Here is a 26095-nt window from a genome sequence, read left to right on the forward strand (position 1 = left end):
CAAAGGGAGCATAGGTAGGAGGAAAACAAACAAATGAACGATGGGAAGAACTCCGCTCAGAAAGTCAAGCCTAATTTGGTTTCCAGAGGGACAAAAAGGAGAGAAAAATGTGGGCAAAAATTTGTAAAAGTAGTTTGGGACTAAATATGGCTTTGAACATCATTCCACAGAGTTTGTCTTAACTTGGTAGGTCATCAGGAGCCTGTATTTTGAGCAACACATGGAGAGCTGTTATCCATTCACAGATTTTAGTTGTACTGGCTATCTGCCATAGTACATAGCGTGAATATTCATTTTCAGGTAGAGATGACTAACCTAGTAGTCATCTGCTAGGTGACTAACATAGTAGGTCAACAATTAATATGTGTTGAATTAACCAATGACTAATGAGGTTCTGTATGAAATTGCCATTAATCACGATGATCTCTGAAACAGCTGAACCAAAACTGAAGGTGGAAAGAAGCGTCACTCGGACCTCTACTCACTCAACCCCACCCTAAAACAGAACTTGAAAATGAAGCAGCCACCCCTCTGCTACGTCCTGGAACTGATTTATGAAGAGGCTACTCTCTGTCCTGTCAGCAGTCCTCTTCCCACATTTGCTTGAAGTCTACAACTACCAATATTGCAGCTCAACCCAGGAAAGGAAGGGAGAGAGGGCAGAGTGGCATTGCATTCTGGGAAATGAAGTTGTCAGAGACAGAGGTGTCCTGGAAGCAATGAATTTGTGGGTTCTAGATTTACTCTGTACTCTTCTGGCAGAAAAATGATGACAAATGCTTCATGTTACCCAGAAACAAGCCCTTCCCTCATATAATATGAGGCAGTGGGAATAGGAGATCTCTTCCTGTGCACTAGAGCCACATTTCTGTATTTCTGTTAGATGTTAAAAAAAAAAATCTAGATAGGGCCTGTGCACAAGGACGTGCCTACCTGTTTAAGATCTGAGAAGATTCTTGCAGCCCCCAGATGGAGAATGAGGAGAACTGAGGTAAATCTGTATGCCCTCTGCATTGGCAAATTGCATGCCTAGATGACTCTACATTTCTGAGAAATAATAAACAAGGGGTGGGGATGGGAGGGAAGTCAACAAGTAGTTTACATAATAATTAATTCTTTAATATTTATTTATTCATTTATTTATCAATCTATCTATTTATTTATTGGCTGCGCTGGGTCGTAGTTGCAGCTCACAGGATCTTTTAGTTGCGGCATGCGAACTCTTGGTTGCAGCATGTGGAATCTAGTTCCCTGAGGGATTGAACCCGGGCCTTCTGCACTGGGAGCGTGGGGTCTTAGCCACTGGACTACCAGGGAAGTCCCAGTAATTAATTCTTGAAGTACTGAGATAAATTCACTCAATTTGTCACCTTCACAAGTTACCCTTGTCCTCTTTTCTTTTGCTGGGAGAAAAAGCAAAAAGAATCATGAATGGCCTCATGATGATCATTCTTCACTTCGTTAACTTCTCATGCAAGTTGCCGTATCAATAGGATTTTTTTTTTCATTTTAAGATGGCATTTATTTTTCTAGATATAGCATCACTTTACAACCAGCTTAATAGGAGAAATGTTAACATTACATAGAATACATACATACAGAAACTTTATACAGTAACTGGGAAAAATCTTGTAGTTATTCATACTACTTGGTTTGAATATCACGATAAGTGTTTGCATTTAAGCTTTTTTTTACAACTGGGTTCTAAAGACTCCCCCTAATTCCTTTGAGCATTGGTAGTTAAACAAATAGCAATTAAGGCAAATAAAACAGTAGGAATTATTTTTAAGAAGATAAAAGTTGGTGTCTAGCCAAAGGCTGCCCCTTAATTTTGATGTCTCATTTGGGTTATGCTTAACCTTTGATGAATATATTGGGAGACACATTTCCCACAGTGTGTTATCCCAGAAAGGCAGTATCCTCCAGAAGGACCGTCTATAGATCTGGCTGCATTAACTCAGAAAAGTACTCTACTCACAGGTATCCCAAATGAGGTTCTGTCATGTAGATAAATAGTGAGCTAAATGTGTAAAAGCCCATTATTCAAGTAATATCAATATTTCCCAACTAAGTGCCCTTTTTGTGCACTGTAGGCAACATTAATAAAAGCATTTCTTTTTTTCTTAATTAAAAAAAAATCATTTGGAAGTAAGAAAATTTAGAAATGACTCGCTGAAATTAGATGCTGTGTGTTATACTCCCTTCCCAAGAAATATATTGTTTTTCTGCTAGTACATAAACATAGAACAATGTTCTACGACAACTCCATTTCCTATTTGGTATGTATATTATACCTATTTAGAGCAAACATGTGAATTCATTCTTAGTCAAATTAGGAAGTTTTTATAACCTTAGTAAGCTCATTCCAGATGCAATTTTAGAAAATGCATGGCCTTTCACAAAATCTTATATTTGCATTTAATTTTGGAAGGGGAGAAGGTCAACCAATCTAGGTTAGATGCAATACTTGCTGATGTAACTGCACTTTGTGTTAAATGATTCCACTTCTATGCAGCTTTCTTGCCACTACTCCCTACCTTTTCCGTGTGTCTGTTTTCTTCCATGTTTTCTTTCACTGTGCACCCAGGTTTCCCTCCTCAGTGTTTTCTGAATATACATATCTTCATCTTTTTATTTTATTTTTGCTTGTTTGCTTTGTTTGTTCCTTTTGCTTTACTCTTTCCAATGCACGCACGTGCACATGGTGAAGCATATATATTTGTATGTTGATATATGTATATATGTTTGTCTATCTGTAAATCTTTGTCTATTTGTAAAAATATATGTATATATGTGGTTGGCTAGGATGATATAGCATGTACATATTAGGCTATGTAGGGGCACTTGGGGACCAGAAAAAATGTATTTATGATCTGAATCCATGATGTACAATTTAAAATGTATGATATGATGGAACAAGTCATCTTGTAATTTTCTCCCTCTCCATTACCTTTTAAAAGACAGTATACTTATAAGGAATCTTTTTATGTGCCAAACTTTGTCAAAATGTTGAAACATTAAGGCCATAGTTGTTTCATGGCTTCATGCGGGAGTATACGGTCTCCTATTCAACAGCTTTAAGAAAAATATCATTGATCAAACACACAACTTATTTATTATTAAATGATTAATTCATTTAGATGTTCCCACTGACCTGACACAGCATAATATTTGAGAAGCTATACTGATGATGTCATTTCTCAGGATTTATAAAATTCCCCAAGTGGAGGAACTATTTGAAGATGGTTTTACTTTGTTTTCAAAAATCACTTCTGCTTACCGTTGAAAATGTTCCTAGTATTTTAAGTGATCTTAATGTGAATAATACATGTTTTTCTTGACCTTATTAGGAGGCTGTTCATAAGCAGTTTGTAGAAATTATTATTTTCTCCAACTACATTTTAAGTTCTTTTAAGGTATGAATGATTTTCAAAGAACATTTTTCATGTTGAATAAGAAAAGATAAAATTTCTGTGATCATTATAAACATTGATTAATAAAAGATGCAGAAATTATAACAGAATTGGTTACAGTACTTAACAAACTGATTCTAAAATTCACAAAGAGACAATGTATAAGAATAAGCAAGAAACTTTTAAGAGAAGGAGAAAAAATCAATACTGTGGATTTTCCCACTTCAAAACTTTAAAATATAGAAATTTAAGTAGTAGCTTGGACAAAGAGATAAACACTTATCTATCTGATGGAATAGAGAAGTCAGAAAGAGTTACACATATATAGACATTTAGGAATGTCATATATAGACATACAGGAATATTTTCTCCTAAAATCAGGAGAAATTATGCAATAATTAATAAATAGCGTTTGGAAATTGGAAATTCTTATAAAAATTAAATTTAGATTTAATATAAGATTCCTACAGAACAAAATACATAAAAATAAATTACAAATGGATTAAGCAAAAAATGTAAAATATTAAACAATGAAAATATTAGAAGTATGTACAGGAGAAAATTTGTATAATCTTATGGTAATAAAGACTTTCTAAGGCAAGACATAAATCCAGAGGCCATAAAAATAATCACAGATTTGGTTACATAAAAATGTTAAATTTTTGTATGCCCCAACCCCATACTTTAAGAAAATAGACAACAGACAGAGTAGGAAAACATGATAGACCTATATAATCCACAAAGGGTTAAAAATCCCCACTCAATAACAAAAGGACAGTCCAGTAGAAAAATGAGAAAAGAACACATGTAAGCAAGTCACAACATATATTGAATATATGTGTTTAATGACAGAAACACGCATTTCTAAAATACAAAAGTAAATCTTAATTAGTAATTGTGAAAATTCAAGTGAAATAATTATACATATATAAAATCTCCAGTGTCAAAAAATTAGAAAATTATAATATCTAGCATTGATAAAGATAGAAATGGATATAAACATACAGCCATTGTAGGTAAACTGGCATAATATTTTGTGTAGATTTTTGGTTGTATTTTTTAATCCAAGTATTCCACTTTAAAATTTATCTTACAAAAATACATATATATGTACTCAGATATGAACGTGCAAAGGTGTTCATTTCGGCATAGCTTATAATAGTGAAAACCACAAACCACACAAGTATTCATATTAAGAAGAATGATTAAGTAGATTATGGTATATCTATGGTACGGAATACAATGCATCGGTTAGTACGAATGAAGATTGTATATGTTCTGACATTTAGCTATCTCCTAGACACATTAGTAAGTGAAAATCAAATTGTAGAATGATAAAATCTCATTTATGAGAAAAACAATCTTTACTTGTATGTATGTATGTACTCATACCACACATATGTATGTGTAAATGCCATAAAAAGAATATACCCCACACTGTTAATAGTTCCCTCTTGGGAAGGGACATGAGAAATGGGGATGGGGAAGAATGAGATAATTAGGAATAGGAGTGATGGGGGCCTTTGATTTTTAGTTCAAAGACTTCTGCGTACTTTAATTTTTTGCAATATACAGGCATTTTTCATTACAGTAGTCCTCCCTTATCTGCAGTTTTGCCTTCTGAGGTTTCAGTTACTCATGTTCAACTGCAGTCTGAAAATATTAAATGGAAAGTGTGATGAAATTCTGCTCTGTCCTGGGGGTGTGAATCACCCCTTTGCCCAGCATATCCCACTCTTTAGTCACTTGGTAGCCAACTTGGTTGTCAGATTGTGGTGTCTCAGTGCTTGTGATCAAGTAACCCTTATTTTACTTAATAAAGGCCCCAAAGTGCAAGAGTTGTCATGCTGGCAATTCAAATATGACAAAAAGGAGCCCATAACCTACTTTTTTTTTTGGTCGCACTGCACGGCTTGTGGGATCTTAGTTCCCCAACCAGAGATTGAACCCGGGCCCTCCGCAGTGAGAGCATGGAGTCCTAACCACTGGACAGCCAGGGAATTCCCTAATGTACTTCCTTTAAGTGAAAAGGTGAAAGTTGACTTAACAAGGAAAGAAAAAATATCGTATGCTGAGGCTGCTAAGATCTGAGGTAAGAATGAATCTTCTTTCTGTAAAACTGTGAAGAAAGAAAAAGAAATTCAGGCTAGTTTTGCTGTTGAACCTCAAAATGGAAACTTTAAGGTATGGTGCATGATAAGCACTTAGTTAAGATGGAAAAAGCATTAAATTTGTACAATGAGATTTTTGAGAGAGAGACCACGTAACTTTTATTACAGTATATTATTATAATTGTTCAATTTTATTATTCATTATTGTTGCTAATCTCTTCCTGTGCCTATTTTATAAATTAACCTTTATCATAGGTATGTATGCACAGGAAAAAAAATATAGTATATATAGGGTTCAGTACTATCGGTTGTTTCAGGCATCCACTGGGGGTCTTGGAATGTATCCCCTGTGGATAAGTAGGGACCACTGTACTTATTTAAATTTAAAACAATACATTCTGTTGCCCAAATCTAAAATCTGATTAATAGTCTTATCACTGCCATGTTTTACCAATTGGTATGTGCCAACCTGTACTGGGAAAGTTATGCTCACACTGATGTTTAACTAAATAATCTAAAAAGATTTCCAAATTGTGGTTTCGTCGTACAACTCCTAAAGCATTTAAAGTCTTACTTTGTTACCAGCACCAAATCTTGAAATGACAATGGAAACAATGCTTAATGTTATTTTCTAGCTTCAGACAAGATGTTGTATTATGTCATTAATATCCAATTATCATTATCTGTACACTTAAAAATTACTCTGTTGCTTGACTCAAAAAGTGTTTTTCAGTTCTTATACAAATTATGATTGTTAGGATTTTAATGAGCTCCTTTTATTTGTCTTCACCTGATAACTTTAAATTGTCTCTATTGTTTGAGATTTAATGGTTGTAACCTCTCTTACTCATTTGCCAGAGTTAAAAAAATAAAAAAAAAGAGTGAGAAGGGAAAAGACAAGGTAGTATCTAGAGCAGAGATTTCCAGTCATTTCCTAAAGAGAGGCTATCCTTCGTTTTCTAAATTCTTATGACAACCAGCCCAAGGATCCAAATGCTACCGCTCAAAGGTAATAGCATTAGGGGTAAGAGTGGAGATGGAGGAATAGAGAAGGGCCTCTTTCCTCTCAGCTAGACTGCCTTTAAAGTGGGATGAGTGAACTCCTAGGCAAAAGCTGTCCCTATGCAATAGGAACCAGGCAGTGTTAATCCTGGAAATGCATGGTTGGAGAGTCAGAAGCATCGCTGGCCATTTCGGGGACCACGGAAGTAAATGAGTCAGAAGACATGGCCTGGCATTCAACAGGCTGGAAACCCCTTGGGGACAGGAATTTTGTTTTATATGTGTACCTCCAGCCCTTAGTATTGTATTAATGAAATCACAAAAGAATGAATGAAAGAATAAATGAACCAATGCACATTGGAACCTCACAGGATGGTTGAGTCAGTTGTTACTATGTTAATCCCACAATTTGCCAAAGGAAAAAAAGGGCCTGAGAGAGAGGATACAGTATATACCAAATAGGGTTCAACAATGTTTTCCTGATGAGAAGCCATGATTGATATCCTAACAGTTTTATGGAAGGTATTTTAGTTATATATTCTCAGGGTCTCAGAACATTTATGTCCTTAGTGGGCAAAATTTTGCAAACTGCACAACCATTCTCCTTCTTGAAATATAGTCATCTAGAGGCATGAATGTTTTTTCAAACTAAAGGTCTTCCTTTGCCTTCAACTACTAATAAGCTGGGTCAACCCAACTCTAATCACTTGCTAAAATTCTTAACAATAATATAGACTGAATGTCTAGGGGTGGGTTATAAATTGTACTCTTCTGTCAAAGCCCCTGATTGCTTTTGCATACATATTTGTGCTTTCATAATTTATAATTTATTTCTCTTTCTCCTCCTCTCCTCCAGTACAGCTCTTGTCTATTTAAATAGAAAGAGATTTAATCTAAGTCAGAGCCAAGCCTTGAGAGTCAGGGAGAAGGCAAATCTCCTGAAGTTCAAAATCAATTTGATTGCTATTAACAGCTTTGCTCTTGTACCAGTTTCAGCACTCAGTGCTGAAACTTGGAGCTTTTTTATCTGGAGCTGCTTATTTTGTCTCAGAGTATGGTGAGGGTCCCCAAGAAATGACCCAGAATCAAGTGCTGGGGAGGTACTGAACTTTTATAGCCTGAGACTAAACACAAACTTGAAAGTAAATTTTATCATTAAAGCTAGAAGAAATGACAATAGGATTCCTGCTTCTTTTAAGAGCCAACACCAGAACACCCACTGGCAGTGAACACCAGGTATTGAAGATTTTTTTCCTTTTAACAAAGGTCATCTTCTTTATCTGCTGCCTTTTTGCGTGGTAAGACAAAAATCGACTCAGCTCACACAAGATTTACTTTATGTTTCTCTTGAATAATAGACTTTAATGTACACAATAGAAGCCGTACTTGCCATTCTTGAAACAAATGACTGTGATTTTGAAGCTTTTCTGATTTCACTGATAATAAGTAGAAGATCGAATATGTTTTGCAGTTTATGGTGCATTGCACCAAGAGTTTGCAAATTTATTTTTATGGATTGAAAGATTCAAGTGTATTACAACCGTAAAGTAGTTCCTATTATGTGCGCATTTGACAAATGTAAACTGAGGCACTAGGAGTTTGACTTACTTTCTGAGCGTCACATAAGAGCAACAGAAAATTTGAAACTAAAACTCCCAGTTTGATAATTTTAATCAACAATAATGAGTGAAGAGTTGAAAAACAAAAGCTATAAGGAAAGAATAATAGAATCAAAAATCAGAGATATTTGGTTGAGAAAAACAGAAAGCATGCCATGCTAAGCTTCACATTCTTGTAACCACAAAGGGTCCATTTATACTCGGGTCTTAACTATGGCTAAAAACTATGAGGAACTTTCTGACCGGAAGAATGGTAAAAAATTATTTAAAAGATATTATAGTGGGTAGGAAATTATCCATCCAATTCAGCTTCATGTTGTATGAACATGAATTAATTTCAGTAACTTTCTTATATTGTGAATCAATAGTTCCACTGTTTCCTTCAAATTCTAGTAAGCAGACTTCCTTAATTAATTAGGAAGAATTCCTTCTTGTCATCCCCAACATAGCCACGAAGACTGTTTGGTGTAGTTAGACCCTAATAACTACCAAGTTACTACTCTGCTACATGGAGTATGGATCTGGAAAACCCTCCAGAAGTAATGTAGCAACAATAATAACAACAGCAAGAGCAATAATAACATCAATAGAGCTCTTACTAAATTCCAGGGAATTTGCTAAGCATTACTTTCATTGTCACATATAATCCTCAAAACCACCCTATTAGTAAATGCTATAATTTTTATACTTTACACATGAGGAAACTGAGACTTGGTAGGGTTAACTGATCTTCCCCAAATCACACAACCAGCAGAAGTGGGATTTAAACTCATGTGTGTCAGACTTTAGCATCTGTACTCTTGACCTCTCGATCTAGATCAAGATTTAAGCAGCTCTCATCTCTTGACCCAGGAATTCTGCTTCTGGGAATTTATTCTAATATAATAATCTTTATCGCTCGTGATGGAATTAATTTTCTTAATATTGGAGGGTTCTTAGATTTCCCCCTGTGTAAAGACACTTTTATCATTTTCAGCTCAGTCCCTGCCCCAGCCTCTGAGATGGGTCTATCTTGGCCAGACTCTGCTAATGTTATACAAAATCTGAACAAGTAAGAGAAGCCAGGAACTGGAAGTTGGCAGGAAAGAGGAGAAGAAGAGATAGACTGTCAGAGAGTAAAAACCATATGACTTACAGATAAAGGAAAGTTTGGGGAACCTAGACGTTTTGGGGAAGATACTAGCAAAGAAAGACTGGCAAATTTAGGGATTGAGAATTGGGGAGAAGAGGGATATGAAAATATAAGGGTGGACATGAAACAATCCTTTCTAATGCCTTTCAAGACCATGACTCTAAAAGCATCGTCATCAACGGGGCATGTGTTAGAAGTGCAAATTCTCAGGTCCCAACCCACATCTACTGAATCGGAATCTTGGGGGTAGGGGGAGCAACCAGAATCTTAATGAGCCTATGAGTGTGTAAGCTTGAGAAGCACGGCTTTAAGAGACATGATCGAGAGTGGAATACCTTTCCAATTATTTCTTCCCCATTAGGATTGTACTTTCTAACCAAGCTATGGGTGCACAATTTCAATAGGGTTATACACATAATCCTTCCTATTGCTGCATCATATCATCAGTTAAAACCCAAAATATCCAACAGCGTGTGAATGATTAGGTAGACAATGTTATACCCACTCAATAAAATATGTGACCATCAAAATGTTTTTAGCATCCTTTAAGAGGAAAAAGGCAGAATATGAAATCATATATGCAACATACTTATATGTTATAGAAACTCAGCAGAGAAAAAAACCCTAGGTAAGTATATCAAAATATTAACTGTAGTTATTTTTAGATAGTTAGAATATGGATTATTTTCTCCATTTCCATTTCTTACTATATTTCTGAGTTTCTTACATTTTCTATAATGAGCATGCACTAATTTTATAAAGGAAAACATGTGATAAACTTTGTTTCTGTAATAAGACACTACTTAGAACAATACTTCCTCCTGGTTGACTCTAGAAACAAACTGAAAGGTTCAAATTAGGTTTAGACAAAAGCTTTAGATTGAGGAGGGTGGTCAGGGATACCCCAGGACATGCTGAGATACTGATTTTGCTCCTTTACAACCGCGTTTAGAATTTGCTTGTAATCATTAGTGCATATTGTATCAGTTAGCATTAGGTTCAGGGGCACATAACAGAAAACCCCAAACACTAACAATTTATCAAATTAGTTTATTGCTCTCTCGCAAAAAAATAAAGGAGAGGCAAATAATTTCTAAGCTCCTCGCTCAGAAATCCTACAAAACAATTATGTTTATGCCTCATTGACCAGAAGTTAACCACATAGGTGTACCTTAGCTAGAAAGAGGTTGGAAAATGTAATTTTCTGGCTGGATACATTGTCCCCCTGAAAAACTTGAGTTTCTGTTACTAGAAAGAAAGAAAGGGAAGATAGATACTGGGTAGCTTCTGGCAGCCTTTGCCAAAAGTATCTATTGGCCGCCCTGAAGAAGTTGTAAAGAAATAGCAGCTAAGATGTACTTTTTGCCTTTATACTTTCCTTTGAGTGAGGGACGAGCAGGAATATAATGGACAGGGGACCACTGTGCTTATCAGCGAAACCTCTACCAAAATTAAATAAAGTTCCATTTGGCAAATTAATCTGACTGAGCAAATAATTGCTTGATGCTAGTTTGCTAACCCTGGATGTACATAGATCATTTATATACATAAGAATTTAAAGTTTTCCTCCTCTGTAGTTTCCTCTAATCCATGTTTCATTTCATGGCACCTTTCTTACACAAAAATCAAACAATTTATTTTGCAGGTATAAATATTAGTCAAGATAAGACTGAATGTCTCAATTCTAAGACCTGTATCTGCATCTTAAGGTGTGTTCAAGGCAGAGAATGACAAAAGGCAGGGAGAGACTCTAGAGATGGAAGAAGCCATCTTTTTCTTAAGTACACATAACCGGGGTGGTTACGTGCAAGCTAGCTAAATGCCCTACAAAACTCAGGATTCTGAGATAATTTTGGAAATTTCCATATTTCCCATAAACCTCTCTAAGATTTCCTAGGGGTCATGACCCCAATTTTGAATAAGACGACATTAGTCATTATTCTAAAAAGAACTCTGGTAGCCTATCTTTCACCTAGTTAAATGTTTAATTATAAAGATTAAACTACAAAGAAGAAATCTATGGGGAACAATGGATATGACAGTAAGTTATCGTTTTTTTCAAAAGATACTATCTTCCAGCTAAAACCCAGTATAAAGGCTTGTACTCAGGAGAATCTTCTTGCTGAAAAATTGAGTAAATGAATTCAAAGAAAACTCTAAAATATCACCCCAGACATCAATTAGAGTGTCAAATAGAAGGAATAAGCTACTCAAAGGAGATATATGAACTTGCAGTGGATTGGGGAGAAACCTGTGCTTCTCGTATTTTCAAGGGGATAAAATGAGTACCAGTTGGAAATTGCATGAAAATATTATCCAGTAATGTTAAATTATGTGAAATTCATCAACTTGTGAATTTAAGGGATTTTAGCTTCCTTGATATGATCAGAATTGTTTCTGAAAAGCAGACAAAGAATCAGAAAATAGGCAAATGGCATGATAGAAAGCACACCCAGTTGGTACCATCTTTTGCACATGCAAGGCTGTTTACTTAGTCAATCCCTTAATTTTTTTCCCAATTGTATTGAAAATGACTCCAACAGAACAATTCCCACTACTCTTCTTGACAGACCATGCCACAGTTAAATCAGAAAATTTATCTGATATTAAAGTGAGACTTTCTGCACAATATACCAAAATTAACTCAGAGTGGATTATAGATATAAGTGTAAAATCTAAAACTATAAAAGAGCCAGAAAAGAACATAGGGGAAAACCTTTGTGACCTTGGATTAGGCAAATGTTTCTTGGCTATGACACCAAAAGCACAATCCATAAAGAAAAAAAAAACTGATAAATTGGACTACATCAAAATTTAAAACTTCTGCTCTTTGAGAGATATTGTTAATAAAATAAAAAAACAAGCAGGGACTGGGAGAAAGTATTTTCAAATTATATATCTGATTAAAAAAAAACTTGTATCTAGAATATATAAAGAACTGATATACCAATAATAAGAAAACAACAAAAAACAATAAAAATAGACAAAAGTTTTAAACACACACTTTACCCAAGAAGATATACAGATGGCAAATAAGTAGAAGAAAAGATTCTCATATCATTAGTTCTCAGAGAAACACAAATTAAAATCACACTGAGATACTATTATATATCTATTACAATGGCTAAAATTAAAAAGTCTGACCATACCAAGTGTTGGTGAGAATACAGAGGAATTATTACTCTCATGTAATGCTGGTGGAAATGTAAAATGGTACAAGCCCTTTGGGAAACAGTTTGGCAGTGTCTAAAAAGTTAATCCAGCCATTCCGTCCCTAGATATTTACCCAAGAGAAATAAAAGCATATGTCCACACAAGGAATTGGACAAAAATATTCATAACAGCTTTTTTGTAATATGTGAAATCTGGAAACAATGCAAAAGTTCATCAACTGGTGAATGGATAAACAAACTGTGTTATACTGATCCTATGAAATTACTTCTCAGCAATTAAAAGGAATAAACCACTGATATATGCTGTAACAGGGATAACTCTCAATATCGTGAGTAAAATGAGCCACAGGGGGAAAAATACACAGTGTATGGTTGTGTTTATATGAAATTATAGAAAAGGCAAACTAATTTATAGTGACAGAACACAGATCAGTTGTTGCCTGGGAAAAGGGGAATGGGGAGGGAAGGGGCAGAAGAAGAAGACTACAAAGGGGCAGGAGGAAACTTTAGGGGATGATGGGTATGTTTATTATTTTGATTGTGGTGATGGTTTCATGGGCATGTATATATATATATACACACATGCATATATACGTCAAAACTTATCAAATCATACACATATTTTTTTAATTGAAGTATAATGGACATATAACAAAATATTAATTTCATATGTATAACACAATGGTTCCATATTTGTATACATTGTGAAATGATCACCATAATGTCTAGTTAACATCTGTCATCACTTTAAATAGGCACAATTTATTGTATGCCATCACTACAATAAAACTGTTAAAAAAAATAAAGTGAGATTTTCCTCTTTTGGTTGACCACTCTATCATTTTAATATTGTATATTTGCTGACATTCAACCTTCTTGTACATTACAATCTTTCAATGTTAAGTTACTGTAAGATTGTCCCTGTTTAATTTACTACAAGGATTCTCATTTTTAAGCAATTTCCCTCATGTTGACGTTGCTGTACAAATAAGAAATGATTAGTCTGTTTCTGTTTGTCACTCAAAGATTCTGCCACTGAGACAATCTGAATCTGTTTCCTCACTGCTAAAATGAAAGAAATGGCAAGTTACATAGGGTTATGGGGATAACTGAGATTATGTTTTTGTAAACTCTAAATTGCTATACCTGTCTGAGAAGCACATTCAAGGTCAAGTGATGCCCCCGCATTTCTCTAAGCGTGGGTACCCAGGTCCACTGACCACCCTCCCTGCTGGAAAAGGCAGAAAAAACCATCCTGGACTCTTGCAGAAGCCTCACTAGTGCAGCCAAGGAACAAACAATCGTGAAAACAGGGCTCCTGTACAAGATGACAGAGTAAGAAGACATGGAGCTCACCTCCCCCGATGAGTACATCAAAAATATATCTACATGTGGAACAACTCTCACTGAAAACTAACTGGAAACAAATGAGAGATTGCATTATGATTATTATAATTAAAGATCATTAGCATAATTATTATTTCTAGCCTCTAAACAGCAATAGTTTGTGTTTTTTTTAAACATCTTTATTAGAGTATAATTGCTTTACAATGGTGTGTTACTTTCTGCCTTATAACAAAGTGAATCAGCTATACATATACATATATCCCCATATCTCCTCTCTCTTGCATCTCCCTCCCACCCTCCCTATCCCACCCCTCTAGGTGGTCACAAAGAACCAAGCTGATCTCCCTGTGCTATGCGGCTGCTTCCCACTAGTGATCTAAGCAATAGTTTTTCTATAATCAATAGCAACAATGCAATAAATTCAGGGTTGGCAGGAATAGTGCTTTATTTCTTTTTTTCTTTTCTTTTCTTTCTTTCTTTTTCTTTCTTTCTTTCTTTCTTTCTTTCTTTCTTTCTTTCTTTCTTTCTTTCTTTCTCTCTTTCTTTCTTTCTTTCTTTTTCTATTGACCCATCATATAAGTCTCAATGCATAGTAGAGATTCAGTGAATACTAGAATGATTAATATTTTCTCCACTCACTGTGTATAAGGTAAAACATCAAAGAAGGCATAGAAAAGCTTTTATTACACTTTTTCTCTGGGAAAATAGGCTTGTATTGAAATATTGGGTGTGGTTGAAAGAATGCTAGAACAGGTGTCTAAAAGTCTAGATTATTTTTCTGAAAACAGACTTGATGTCATTTGACAAAATCCTGCCTTGGGCTCTCTAGATTTCAAATTCCTAGCCTAAAAGAGTGTTTAAGTCCCTGAAACTCAAATGCATATGTTTCTCATCACTACATACTTTCACCATCAATAAGAGGATGGTAGAAATTTAATTTCATGATGAAACTTTTGTCAACTTTAGTTCTTAAAAAAAAACTCACATGTTTCAATGGGGAGAGGGCACTAACGGAGCTGGCTCAAACAGATAAGAAAATAAGTTTGTGGAAGTTTTTTATACCTTATAGTTTTTAAAAATTCAAACATGCATCACAGGAAAAATCAGAATTTTGTTATTATTCCTTTTGTTTTTCACCTTAATACTTTAAAAAATCCTTGAATTATATTTCTGGGGAGAAGAGCACCATAAATTTTTTAGAGCACAGGATATGTACTGAACTGACTAGAAAGGTCATTTATATAACAAAACTTCTTCTCAGATGGAGGGAGCAGTATGCCATAGGGCAGATGTGTTTAACAATTTTATTTAACTGGCCCTAGCATCAGAAGGTCCTATATGTGTCTCCCTAAATCTCCTATTGTAATTGTTCATTGTGGCATAGTGTTGAATCATATTAGAAGAGCCCCTGATTTATTTTCCACTAAAATTAGCAGCAACATTAGTTAGCATTAGTTAAAGAAAATTTTTAATTAAGTGTTGATGACATTAAAGGTTCAAGCACTTCAAGCTTGCTAGAGGGCACAGCTGTACAGATTTGGGAGACCTCCTGACTTCCTCATTTGTTAAATGAAACACTTCTAGTTTTCAGTTCAACAAATATTTATTAAATACGTATTATGGGCTAAGAACCGGGAATGTAGAAATTAATGGCGTAGCCCCTCCCCGCAAGGAGCTTAGAGAAGAGATCACAGAGACCAATAAACAAAATGTAACCCTATGGAAACCAGGATCTCTTGTGGTCCAGTCTCAGAGCAATTACAGAAGCATAGTCAAACAACCAAAAAAGTGTCTTTGAAGAGGGTCAACTTATGTATCTCAAACTCTAAAAAATGAAGTACAACCTTTGTTTTTAACAATCCCATTCTCACCCATTTTACTCTCACTGCAGCTATTCCTGCCTTTCTTCCAAACTAATGGAATATTTCTTTCTCCCCCTCCCCCAACTGCATAATCCCCATGAAATTTTGCTTCAAGACATCCTTATCTCCTGATTCTGCTTTAAGTCTGCCAGAGAAAATCTTAGGAGTAAGGGAAGAAACAGATCTAGCTGGGCCAGTTATCTCTTTAGCAGCCAGGAGAAAATGTTGGAATTATTTACGTGCTATTTTTTTGCCTAACATAAAGGTATCAGGAAGTAGTGTGAAAGGTCTTGTAACAGAAATATGTGCAAGGATGAGAACTAGTTCAAAAGAAGTACAAGGAAGACTTTGCCAAAGACATTTTGCCACTTAGGTTCTGATGGGTCTTAAAGTTTGTCAGAAGGGCGATTAGGGATTGTGGTGAAGGACAAAATTTCATTTACATGTATCTTTGGACATAGGTAAATTGGGAAGACCAATTAAAGCCCTTGAAGATAATAATGCACTTCTTCCAATATGAAGTTTACTCCTTGGTGAAGGATAAGGCAGAAGTGTACAGGATAAAGAACTGGACATTTCCCTTGTAATATTTTATAGGGTAACATACAAAAATGATGATGTGAAGATGTTTTGGACATAATAGGGTTAAAAAGAAAAACAGGGACAAATAAAAATCTTTCTAATTCTAGTATGTTATATTCATTTATGGAATTCTGAATATAATTCTAACCCACATGACATAACTGACAAGGAGATCAAATGTAGTGGTATTGAGAGACTTCAATTATCGAGGGAGCTGCTAGCAAAATCATTCTGCTAAAAGTGGAATGTCTGATCATTTCTTGGCTTGCCTGCTGACTGTCATTTCACAGAAAGAGGAGATAGTGACAGAGGGAGCTTCATCTCTGAAATTAATTCTGAATATAAGGGAGGGCTACTTGGTCAGGTGGGCATCACATGGCATTTGGGAAAAAAGAGTTAAAGGGAATATGTCATTTTAGAATTCATAACAACCAAATAAAGTAATGCTGGATGTATTTATATTCATGTCCTCCATTTGAATGGTTTTATTAAATCAGAAATATTTATCAAGTACCTACTGTGTGCTGTATTTACCTATTCACCAGGGGTGTGTGTGTGTGTGTGCTGTGTGTGTCTGTGGTTGTGTGTGTGTGGAGTCTTTATCCTTGAAGACTTTCAAAAAGGTTAAAGAAAGAAACAAAACTCCCTCCTGCCCCAGATTCACTACTCTGTGAATTCAAAGGTATCATGTTAATGATAACTCACATTTCTCTGGATCTGGCTTCTAAGCTTCTTGCAGAAGATTTCAGGCTCTGCAACTTCTCCTCCAACACACACACACACACACACACACACACACACACACACACACACACACACACGCACTTCTTGGAGTATTCAGAAAATGACCCAATTCTAGGAATTTACAGACATAAAAAAAAAAGGGATTTGGATTTTCTCATGTCATGAAATTGGGAGTGTGAGCCAAGTTTATCTATATATCTGATAGCCCCAGCTAAGAGCTCTGTCTCTCCCTGAGAATTAGATAAGGACAGGAATGACTTCAAGTGACAGTCACCACCGTACATTATAATCAGAATCACTCTTCTTTTTTCTGAACAGAGTCTGTCTCATCAGAGGGTTTTTATTGGGCCAAGCTGACATGCAAATCTCCTCAGTCTCACGCAAAATAGACTTCCAGCCGGCTTGCCACCCTGGCTTACGAGACTTGTTCTAGCGGCAGCTTACGCTCAGAATGGGGGCTCCACCACAGATCAATCTGCTTCAATGGCTCAAATTGGTGAAGATGGGGGCACACTCAAATATAAAAATCTCAAAATTAATTTTTAATTATATAAACATGACCAAAAGGAGGTTGAAATTAAACACAACTACTTAGGCTGCTTGGGGAGTTTTGTTGGGTTCATGTGTAAAACCATGTAAACATGTAAAAAGTTTGAGAGAAAGGCACATAACCAAAAATGAAAACAAAACAGAAAAATAAAGGCAGAGAATTGCATCAGGAAAATCAAGCTTCAGAATAAGTTTGAGTGTAAAATAGCCAAAGACCAGGGGAGAAGAACTTTAAAATCTATCTTAGAGTGAAAAAGGAATAAGGTAAAAACAGGTTCATTGTTTGATTTTCATCTTATTATGCTAACAGATTACAGCAAGAAAAAACTACTCATCTCCTAATTTGCTTCTATTTTCTCTATCAAGGAAAATGATCTTCAAACTGAAAAGAGTAGAACAAACATGGTTAAGAGGAAAATAATGCTCAAATTAGGTGAAGAGATCATGAGAGAGCGCCTAGCTGTTTTGAATAAATTCAAGTCCCCAGATTCAGGGAAATTATTCCCAGGGAACTGGGGGAATTTACAGGTGTGATCTCAGAAATACTGTCAGCAGAGGCTGTCGAGTATTTACAGAAAAGACTTATGAAGGCAGAAGGCTGGAAATAGGTAAATGTTCTGATGTTATACAAGTGGAAAATGGTGTATTAGAAACACAACCGAAAGCTGAGTTCATCAATAACCCCTGGAAAAGTGTTAGAGAGCAGTTTAAAAGCGGTTTTGAAAGGACGTAGGGAAGAATATGGCAATCTTTGGGAACTGGTATGGGTTTGCTAAGACCACACCAAGATGCCTCTTGGATCTTGTTAGGAACAAGATGAGGGAAGGGAGTGGAATTAATAATGATCTAAAGAAGCAAAGTAAAGCAACAGCAACATCAAATTGGTACTTGCCCTTATGTTGTATGTATCTGTTTGCCAGAGGTGAAATTGGGATGAGATGAAAAAAAGAACTGCAAAGCAAGCAGCCAACTTGAGTGATAGAAAGGTAAAAGACTCTGGAGGAGTGCTAGCAGGAAATGTTAAAATTAGCAAAAGTATGCTAATGTCAGACTGAAAACAGAATGGATGCAAACATTTATCAGTAATTCAGAAAAATAGATTAGTGCGTGTGTACCATCCCTGGTCATTATCATGCGCTAATAATGTGAGGCAGAGTGCACATTTTCCTCTGACTATTTTGGGTGGGTGGGTGGGGAATAATAAACAATAATCAATTGGACCAGAGCAGTATATGATCTTATTCTACAATTTTGTGCTAAAAGGGTTCTTTGCACTACTTGAAGCAGCAAAAAAACTGATCAGGAGGCAGGTTTCTATTAGGATCCATAGGTTGAATGCTAAACTCATCTAGGTTTTTCTGGTGTGCTTACCAATTGAAGTTCAATATGGTGCCATAGATATCTAGATTTCACGAGGGCATCTAACAATTCTCTCGTTTTGGCCATTTATGAACTATAAGCCACACACTGTGGTAGGCATTTCATGTTCATTATCTCTAATGCTTACAAGAGCCGTGCGTGGGTGCAATTTCTCTGAATTAAGGTGAGGAAAGTGACACTGACAGAGGTTAAGTAATTTGCCAGACTTGTCAGCTAGTAAGTGTAGAGATGGGATTTGAATGCAGGGCTGCTCTACACCTATACTCTTCCACTGTACTGCACAGCCTCCTTTATGAACAGTATATATACATTTGGGTCAGTTGATAATATGGCTAGGAGAATTTCCAAATAAGTAAATAATTGTTCTAAAAGAATTTTGGTAAATTTCAGATATAAAACCAAGGTCAAGGTCAAGGTCCTTGTACCTTTTTAATATTACTGTCAATGACTTGGGTAAAGACATATGTCATGAAATTGAGAAGGATAACTAATGCTTTATGTAAAAGAATTTATATTTAATAGTATGTACAAAGTGTAACAATGGACCAAAACCTACTGGGTTAAATTTACTAAGGATTAAATGATATAGCGCGCATTCAGAATTTAAAAATATAATCTTCTAAGCATGTACTGATATTTGGTTTACCGGCAATATGTATGAAAAATACATAGGGATTTTAATTAATAGCAACATCAATAGGAGTCAGCAGAATGATATGGGACAATGGAAGTGAGAGGAGGAAGAAATCTTAAGGCTGCATTAGTACTCATTCATTTATTTATTCATTTTTACTTAAAGTACACTAATCAAAGGAAATAAAAGACCATTGTACTCGATACACTTCACACCATACCTCGTATATGGCTCACAGTGTTTCAGGCATACCATGGTTTAAAATGAACTTTTGAACCAATGGATGAGACCCAGAATGGGTCTTGGAGAGAAGACAGGGAAAAAGTTCTGGAGCACATGTTTATTGAGAAAGAGGTATGTGAACTTAGAGTGTTCAGCCTGCAAATTCCTCAAATATTTGAAGGGAGTAGATTTCAAAGCTAATCATTCACATATTCATTCTGAATTAATTCATATATATTCAGTTTTGCTGTATGCTAAATATGTCAGGCACTGTCCTTGGTACTAAGAAGAAAAAATTTAAAAAGACATGATTCCTGCTCTGAAAGACTTTTTAGCCTAGTGAGAGAGATAGAACAAGGAAAATCAAGCCTCGCAGTACGGGCTATATTGGAGGTATTCCTGGGGGCAGAGAGAAAGGGCATCTCGATCAGGCTGTGGGGTCAGTGAAGGCCCAGAGAAAAGTGCACTTGAGATAAGATTAGAGAGATGAATAGGCATTAACTGGCTCAAGTAAGGGGAGGCAGGAAGGGCCTTTGGAGCAGAGGAAACTGCATGTGTAAATGTATGGGAAAATCAAAAGAGCATAAAAGAATTGGTGAAAACTCAAGACGCTCTGATAATTGGAAGAAAGGACATGTGTGTGTCAGCTTTGACAGGAAATGAAGCCTGAGTTGTATTCTAAACTAAGGAATTTGAACTTTATCCTGAAAGCTTTGTGAGCCTTGAAGCATTAAAACTAGGCAATGACGTCATTAGATTTTCATTTTAGAAAGATCCCTCAAGCAACAGAGCGGCAGGCTGGAGGCATTAGGACTGGTTTTCATTGTTTGCAGTAGTTTTGCTCCAGAAAGCTGTTGCAAACACTGGACTAACGAACACTGAGTCATTGCCTCAGGGGAAAGTACAGGGTTGGGTTCCTTGTAAGCCTCTGGTCACAACACTTTCACCAACCGATCAACATATAATCTGGCTTTATGTGTATTTATGTTTAAAGATACCTTATGTAATACATATCTTAAAAATACTTAAATACATGTATATATATGTATAACTGAATCACTGTGCTGTATACCTGAAACAAACACGATATTGTAAATCTACTATACTTCAATTTTTAAAAAGTCACATCACAAGAGAAAAAAAAAAACAATTATATGCAGCATTTCTAGCTGAGAAGGGTATAACATCTTCCTGACCCTGGTTAATATGACCATTATTTCTTTGGCTTTCAGCCTCACGACATTGCTGCCCACCATGCTTTTCTATAATCGGTCATCATCTCATGAATCCACAAATGTATCCACTTTTCCATCATTTCCATAGCTTCATCATGTACTATGATGGTACTGTAGCACTTTCTGGAGTGCCTCATGTATAGATCAACAAATTTCATCTTCCTTTTTTGGATGTACCCCGCTGTTGATTGATTAACATTGAAATTATGGCCAACAGCACTGTTATTCATGCCTGAATAGTGCTTATTCTAACATCACAGCCTTCTTGCGCTTGGGAATACCAGACAGCACTTCAGCACCGTGCTCGGTGGTCATTTTAAACAGCAGAATCACCGAAGAAAAAAGGCACAAAAATGCAAAAAATGTGGCACTGAATAGACCGCCAAAAGGATACTCGTTTACAGTCTGAGAGCTGAAACAAAAAAGCAGAGCGCTGCCTTGTTCAGTCTCAGCTGGGAAAAGGCTCACTGCTCACTGAGAAACTCGAATTTTTCACACTCTGAGTATGTCCAGGAATGACTGTGAAAGCCTGCAAATATTGATTTTAGGGGTTATAAACAAATTTTGGCAAGTAGGATAATTTTCAAATATAGAACCCACAAATAATGAGGATCAACCGTACTTGCAGTCATCTAAGTTATAGCTGATGCACACTTGAATTAAGGCAGCAGCAGTGGGGACAGGTGAAGGGGATGGGTCTATTCAATCAAAACATTTATTGAATTTCAACTACGTACGAAGTTTAATGCTAAGAACTAAGGATATGGTGAAATATCTTAACCCTGAGGTGTGTAGATGACAAGGAAAAATTGCAGGGTAGGTGCAGAATTGCAGGGAAAGTTGTATTCTTTAATAAGAGGTAGATTTCAGATATGGCAAAGGAAGTATGGGGAATACTTTCAGAAGAGCTTAGTGATGTCTTGAAATTTTTTCTTTATGGCGCTTAGTCCCAGACAGTAGAGTAGGAGGGTTTAGAGGATAGGGGAGAAGTGCAGGTCTGGGTTAGTTCAAGAAAGTATAGAGCAATATGGGAGTGATGATAAGACAGAAAATCAGTGGCTAGAGATAACTACATGTTGGGCATTGACTTAAAAATTAGTTTTTGAGGCATAATGAATTTACTCCTAAAAATCTGTTTGTGAAATGTGAATCCTAACCTAACTGAGTACAATTTTTTTTTTTTTTTTTTTAGGATTCAGAATCCCTTGGGAATTTGCATTGGTGAGAGAAGAAAAGCATCCAGTTTTTGTTCCTAGACTTTTGGTTTGGGTAGACGGTTGCCTAAGAATCCCATTCACCAAGATATGAGAACAGCAGAAAGAAGGGATTTGGAAGGAAAAGAATATGGGTTCTGTTTGGGATACGTTCCATTTGAGGGGCCTATGTGACATCCAAGTAAAGATGAGCAGCAGAGAATTGAAATTACAGAGCTGGAGCGCTCAGAGTGCTCTGGTTAGAGATGGAGAACTGGGAGCTGGTAGTTGAAGACAGAGGTTTATATGAGGACACACAGCACTTATTTATTGAAGGAAAAAATCAGATGACCAAAGTTGGAGCCTGGGAAATACGGTCATTTAAGGGCCAAGTTGATGAAGAGGAACTGACAAAGGATACTTGATAAGAAGTAGCCATAAATACCGGAGAAAAAAATCAGGTGTCACAGAAGCTAAGGGTGTATAGAATTCTAAAAACTTTCAGACGTGAAAATGGTAAGTACTAAGTAGTATGATGTGTGGAAATAACAATAGACTAGGTGCATGGAAGTGCAGACAGAGGCTCAGTGACAGCCATTGACGGTGGTTTCAGGAAGAATTCTTCCATTGGGTAGGAGATTGTATTAAACAATCTATTTAGTCCATCCTCCTAACTCTAAGATAGTATGTTCTGATTCAGGGGAAGAAAAGCAGGATTGGAAGGGGTGGAGTATAAGCCCGGAGAGGGAGATTTTATTGACAGGGGGCATTTAGGATTCAATATTGTGTCAAGGATTCCTGGCACCAGCCCTAATAGTTTATCGGGATGGCTCCTTGAAACTTGGATGTAATGATGGCCAACAGCAAATGAAGAAACCAGGTCTTCCTTGGCACAGTAGGGAAGAAAGGATTAGAAGGCTCATGGATGTGGGAATGTTTGAATGGATATGTGGTCTAAGTACAGAAACCTCACAACCTTGCTATGTTTTCCTGAGAAGGTCTGGAAGGGCATGGTCCCATGCACTGAGCAATCAATTGCAGGTAGCAACAGCCAGCTCAGTAACATACCACAGTGTCGTTTTTCCTTCCTTCTGTTCTTCACTTTGCTTATGCCTCACTCCTGCTCTTTGGGATTGCACTGGATTTTAAAATAAGAGCACAGAGACTCTGCTTTCTGGGGAACTCAAATGATAACAGTTTTACTACAAGTATAGTCTCTGAAAAATATCTTCTCCTGTGATGTGATGAAACAATAATATAAATATCATCCCTAAGTGATGTCTTATCCTACATCCTTATATAATTTCTCCTATAATGTCATCCATGGCAACTAGTTATAATATTGTTTATTATTTCACTATGATCTCACTACCACTCAAATTTTCAGGGGAGGTGTTAGGATTCCCATGGGTATTATCTGGCAAATCCAAATTGAGCCTTAGTTTTATTTCCTGGCTTTATTACTAACCACCCTAGGATTCTTTGTAGTATTTCTCTTTCTTAACTGGTGTTTTTAGCACCTTCCAATTTTGTATTTTCTGAGAACTAAATAAATGTGAGCGCAGTAGAACTCAAACAGCTGTATGTATTTAACTGCAAGTTTGGATGCCCAATTCGTGCTCTGCTTATGCAGCCATCAGGAGAGCTCTGAAAGGAAAATCTGCAAAGCTTCCAGCATATTTTATTAATGACCAGCCAGACACCATAACCCACACCAGGGAGATGAGGACCTAATTAATTAGGCATAATGCTACTTAGTACTTACCATTTTCAATAAATATTACTACATGAATGAAAGAATCCTCAGAAGACTTCCATGAAGAGGAACTATTAATCTTATTTTACAGCTGGGGAAACAGAAGCAGAAAGGTTCTTGAATTTGCCCAAAACCACAGAGAGAGGTGGTATCAGTCCCCAGTTTGGTTTTCTCAGAGCTGGCCCTCTAGACTATTTTTAGAGCATGGCTTTCTCAAAGGTCAAAGGGCTATAATATATCAAAGGTACTCACACATAAAGCTTTAAGAAATGGGTGGGAATAACAGTAGCCTAAGTGCATGGAAGTGCAAGACCAGTGTCAGGGGCTTTAAAAGGAAATTGACAATTTTCTTCCCCTACTTCTATTGAAGGAAGGGGTTATATGTTACATACATGGGCTAGTGAGTAGCACAGTCCCTGGCACATAGTAGGTGCTCAGTAAACATCTGTTTATTCATTTTTTTAAACAAAATATGTATTAAATTCCTGCAGTATTCTAGGCATTCTCCTTGACTGCCTTAGATTCTAGGGACAAAGAATATATAATAAACCAATAAATAAGTAAAATATATGTAATCGTAGATTGTGAAAAATGCTATGCAGAGGATTACCTAAAAAGGAGAGAAAATATCTGGGAAAAGAGTAATTTCCCAAGAAGGTGGTGGGAATAGCAAGTTACAAACTCCTAATATAGGAGCATCTTTAACATGCTCAAGAAATAGCAAGGAGGACAATGTGCTGGAGTAGAGTGGGTGAGGGGAAAGTAAAAGAGGGTAAAGTCAGAGAAGTGATACACGCAGTCTTGTGAGTCATTTTAATAACGCTGGTTATTTACTCTGCAAAAAAGTGAAGATGCTAAAGAGTTTTGAGTGGTGTTATGGAATGAAGTGACTTACATTTTAATGGACTTATTCTTGCCTAAGGGCTAAGGGTGGAAACAGGGAGACAAGTTAGGAGATTATTGCAATATCTAGTTGAGAAATAATGGTGCCTTATACCAGGACTGTGGTGATGGAAGTGGTGAGAGGCTAGTCAGACCCTAGATATATTTTGAAAATGGAGCCCAAGAAATTAGATTTGATGGGATTAGAATTTGGGGTCTGGAAATAAAGAGCACAGTCAACACTTGTTCCAAGGTTTTGACCTGAGAAACTGGAAGGGTGGAGTTAGTATTTAGTGAGATTAAGAAGGACTATGTAAAAAAAAATTTCAGAAGGAAAATCAAGAGTCTGTGTTTGGACTTGTTAAATATGAGAGGCCTTTGGGCTATCCAAGTGGACATGTTGAGTAGAAAGCCATGTGTCCCAGAAGATAAGGGAATAAAGTATTTCAAAAAGGAGAGGGAGGGAGCAACTGTGTCAAAAGCTGCTGATATGCTGAAAACGATGAAAGACTGAAGACTGACTAAAGGATTTAGAAAATGGAAGGACATTGGTGATCTTAATAACATAAATGTTGGTAGATAAATAGGGTAAAAACCTGATGGAGTGGATTCAATAGAGAATAGTATGAATTCATTGTGAGTCTAGATCTAGCTGTAGATGTAGATAGAGATCTAGATAGATCCTAGCCCTGGCAACTGAAAGAGCTTTTGTTCTAGAAACAAAAAATAACCCAGCAGTAATGAATTCCTCTCATCTTGATTCAAATACCGTTTTCCATAAAGGAACCAGGACTCCTTACAGAAAAAAACTGATGCCAGATCTGCTGACAAAATTTTGGCCCAGATTAACCCGGGACATCTTGTCATACCAGCTAGCAAGGAAGTCTTCAGACTTCTAGAGTTGTGTCAAAAGGAGTCATGAATGTCTAGCCATCATGGGCTAACTGGTACCATAATAAAACTCCTGCTATAAACAACCGAAAAACAGGACAAAAATATTTCAACCCTCGTTTTCAGTCATTGGACAGCAGCAACTGGATCCTCTAGAGGAAGGATACAATCGAGGTGAGCCTCTCAAGCCTCCTTATCTAGAGGTACCTTCCAAAGGCAGCACAGAAAGGGAGTCCAAGAAGAGCAGAGTAGTCTCTCTCAGTTCAAAAGACAGAGATTGCAGTTTAGGTAGATGAAAAACAGCTGGCATTTAATGGACAGAGTACTAGACAGCAGCTAAGTAGACAAGAGCTCCAGAAATATGCTTA

This window comes from Balaenoptera musculus, chromosome 10 (assembly GCF_009873245.2).
Source record: "Balaenoptera musculus isolate JJ_BM4_2016_0621 chromosome 10, mBalMus1.pri.v3, whole genome shotgun sequence".
Classification (NCBI taxonomy): Eukaryota; Metazoa; Chordata; class Mammalia; order Artiodactyla; family Balaenopteridae; genus Balaenoptera; species Balaenoptera musculus.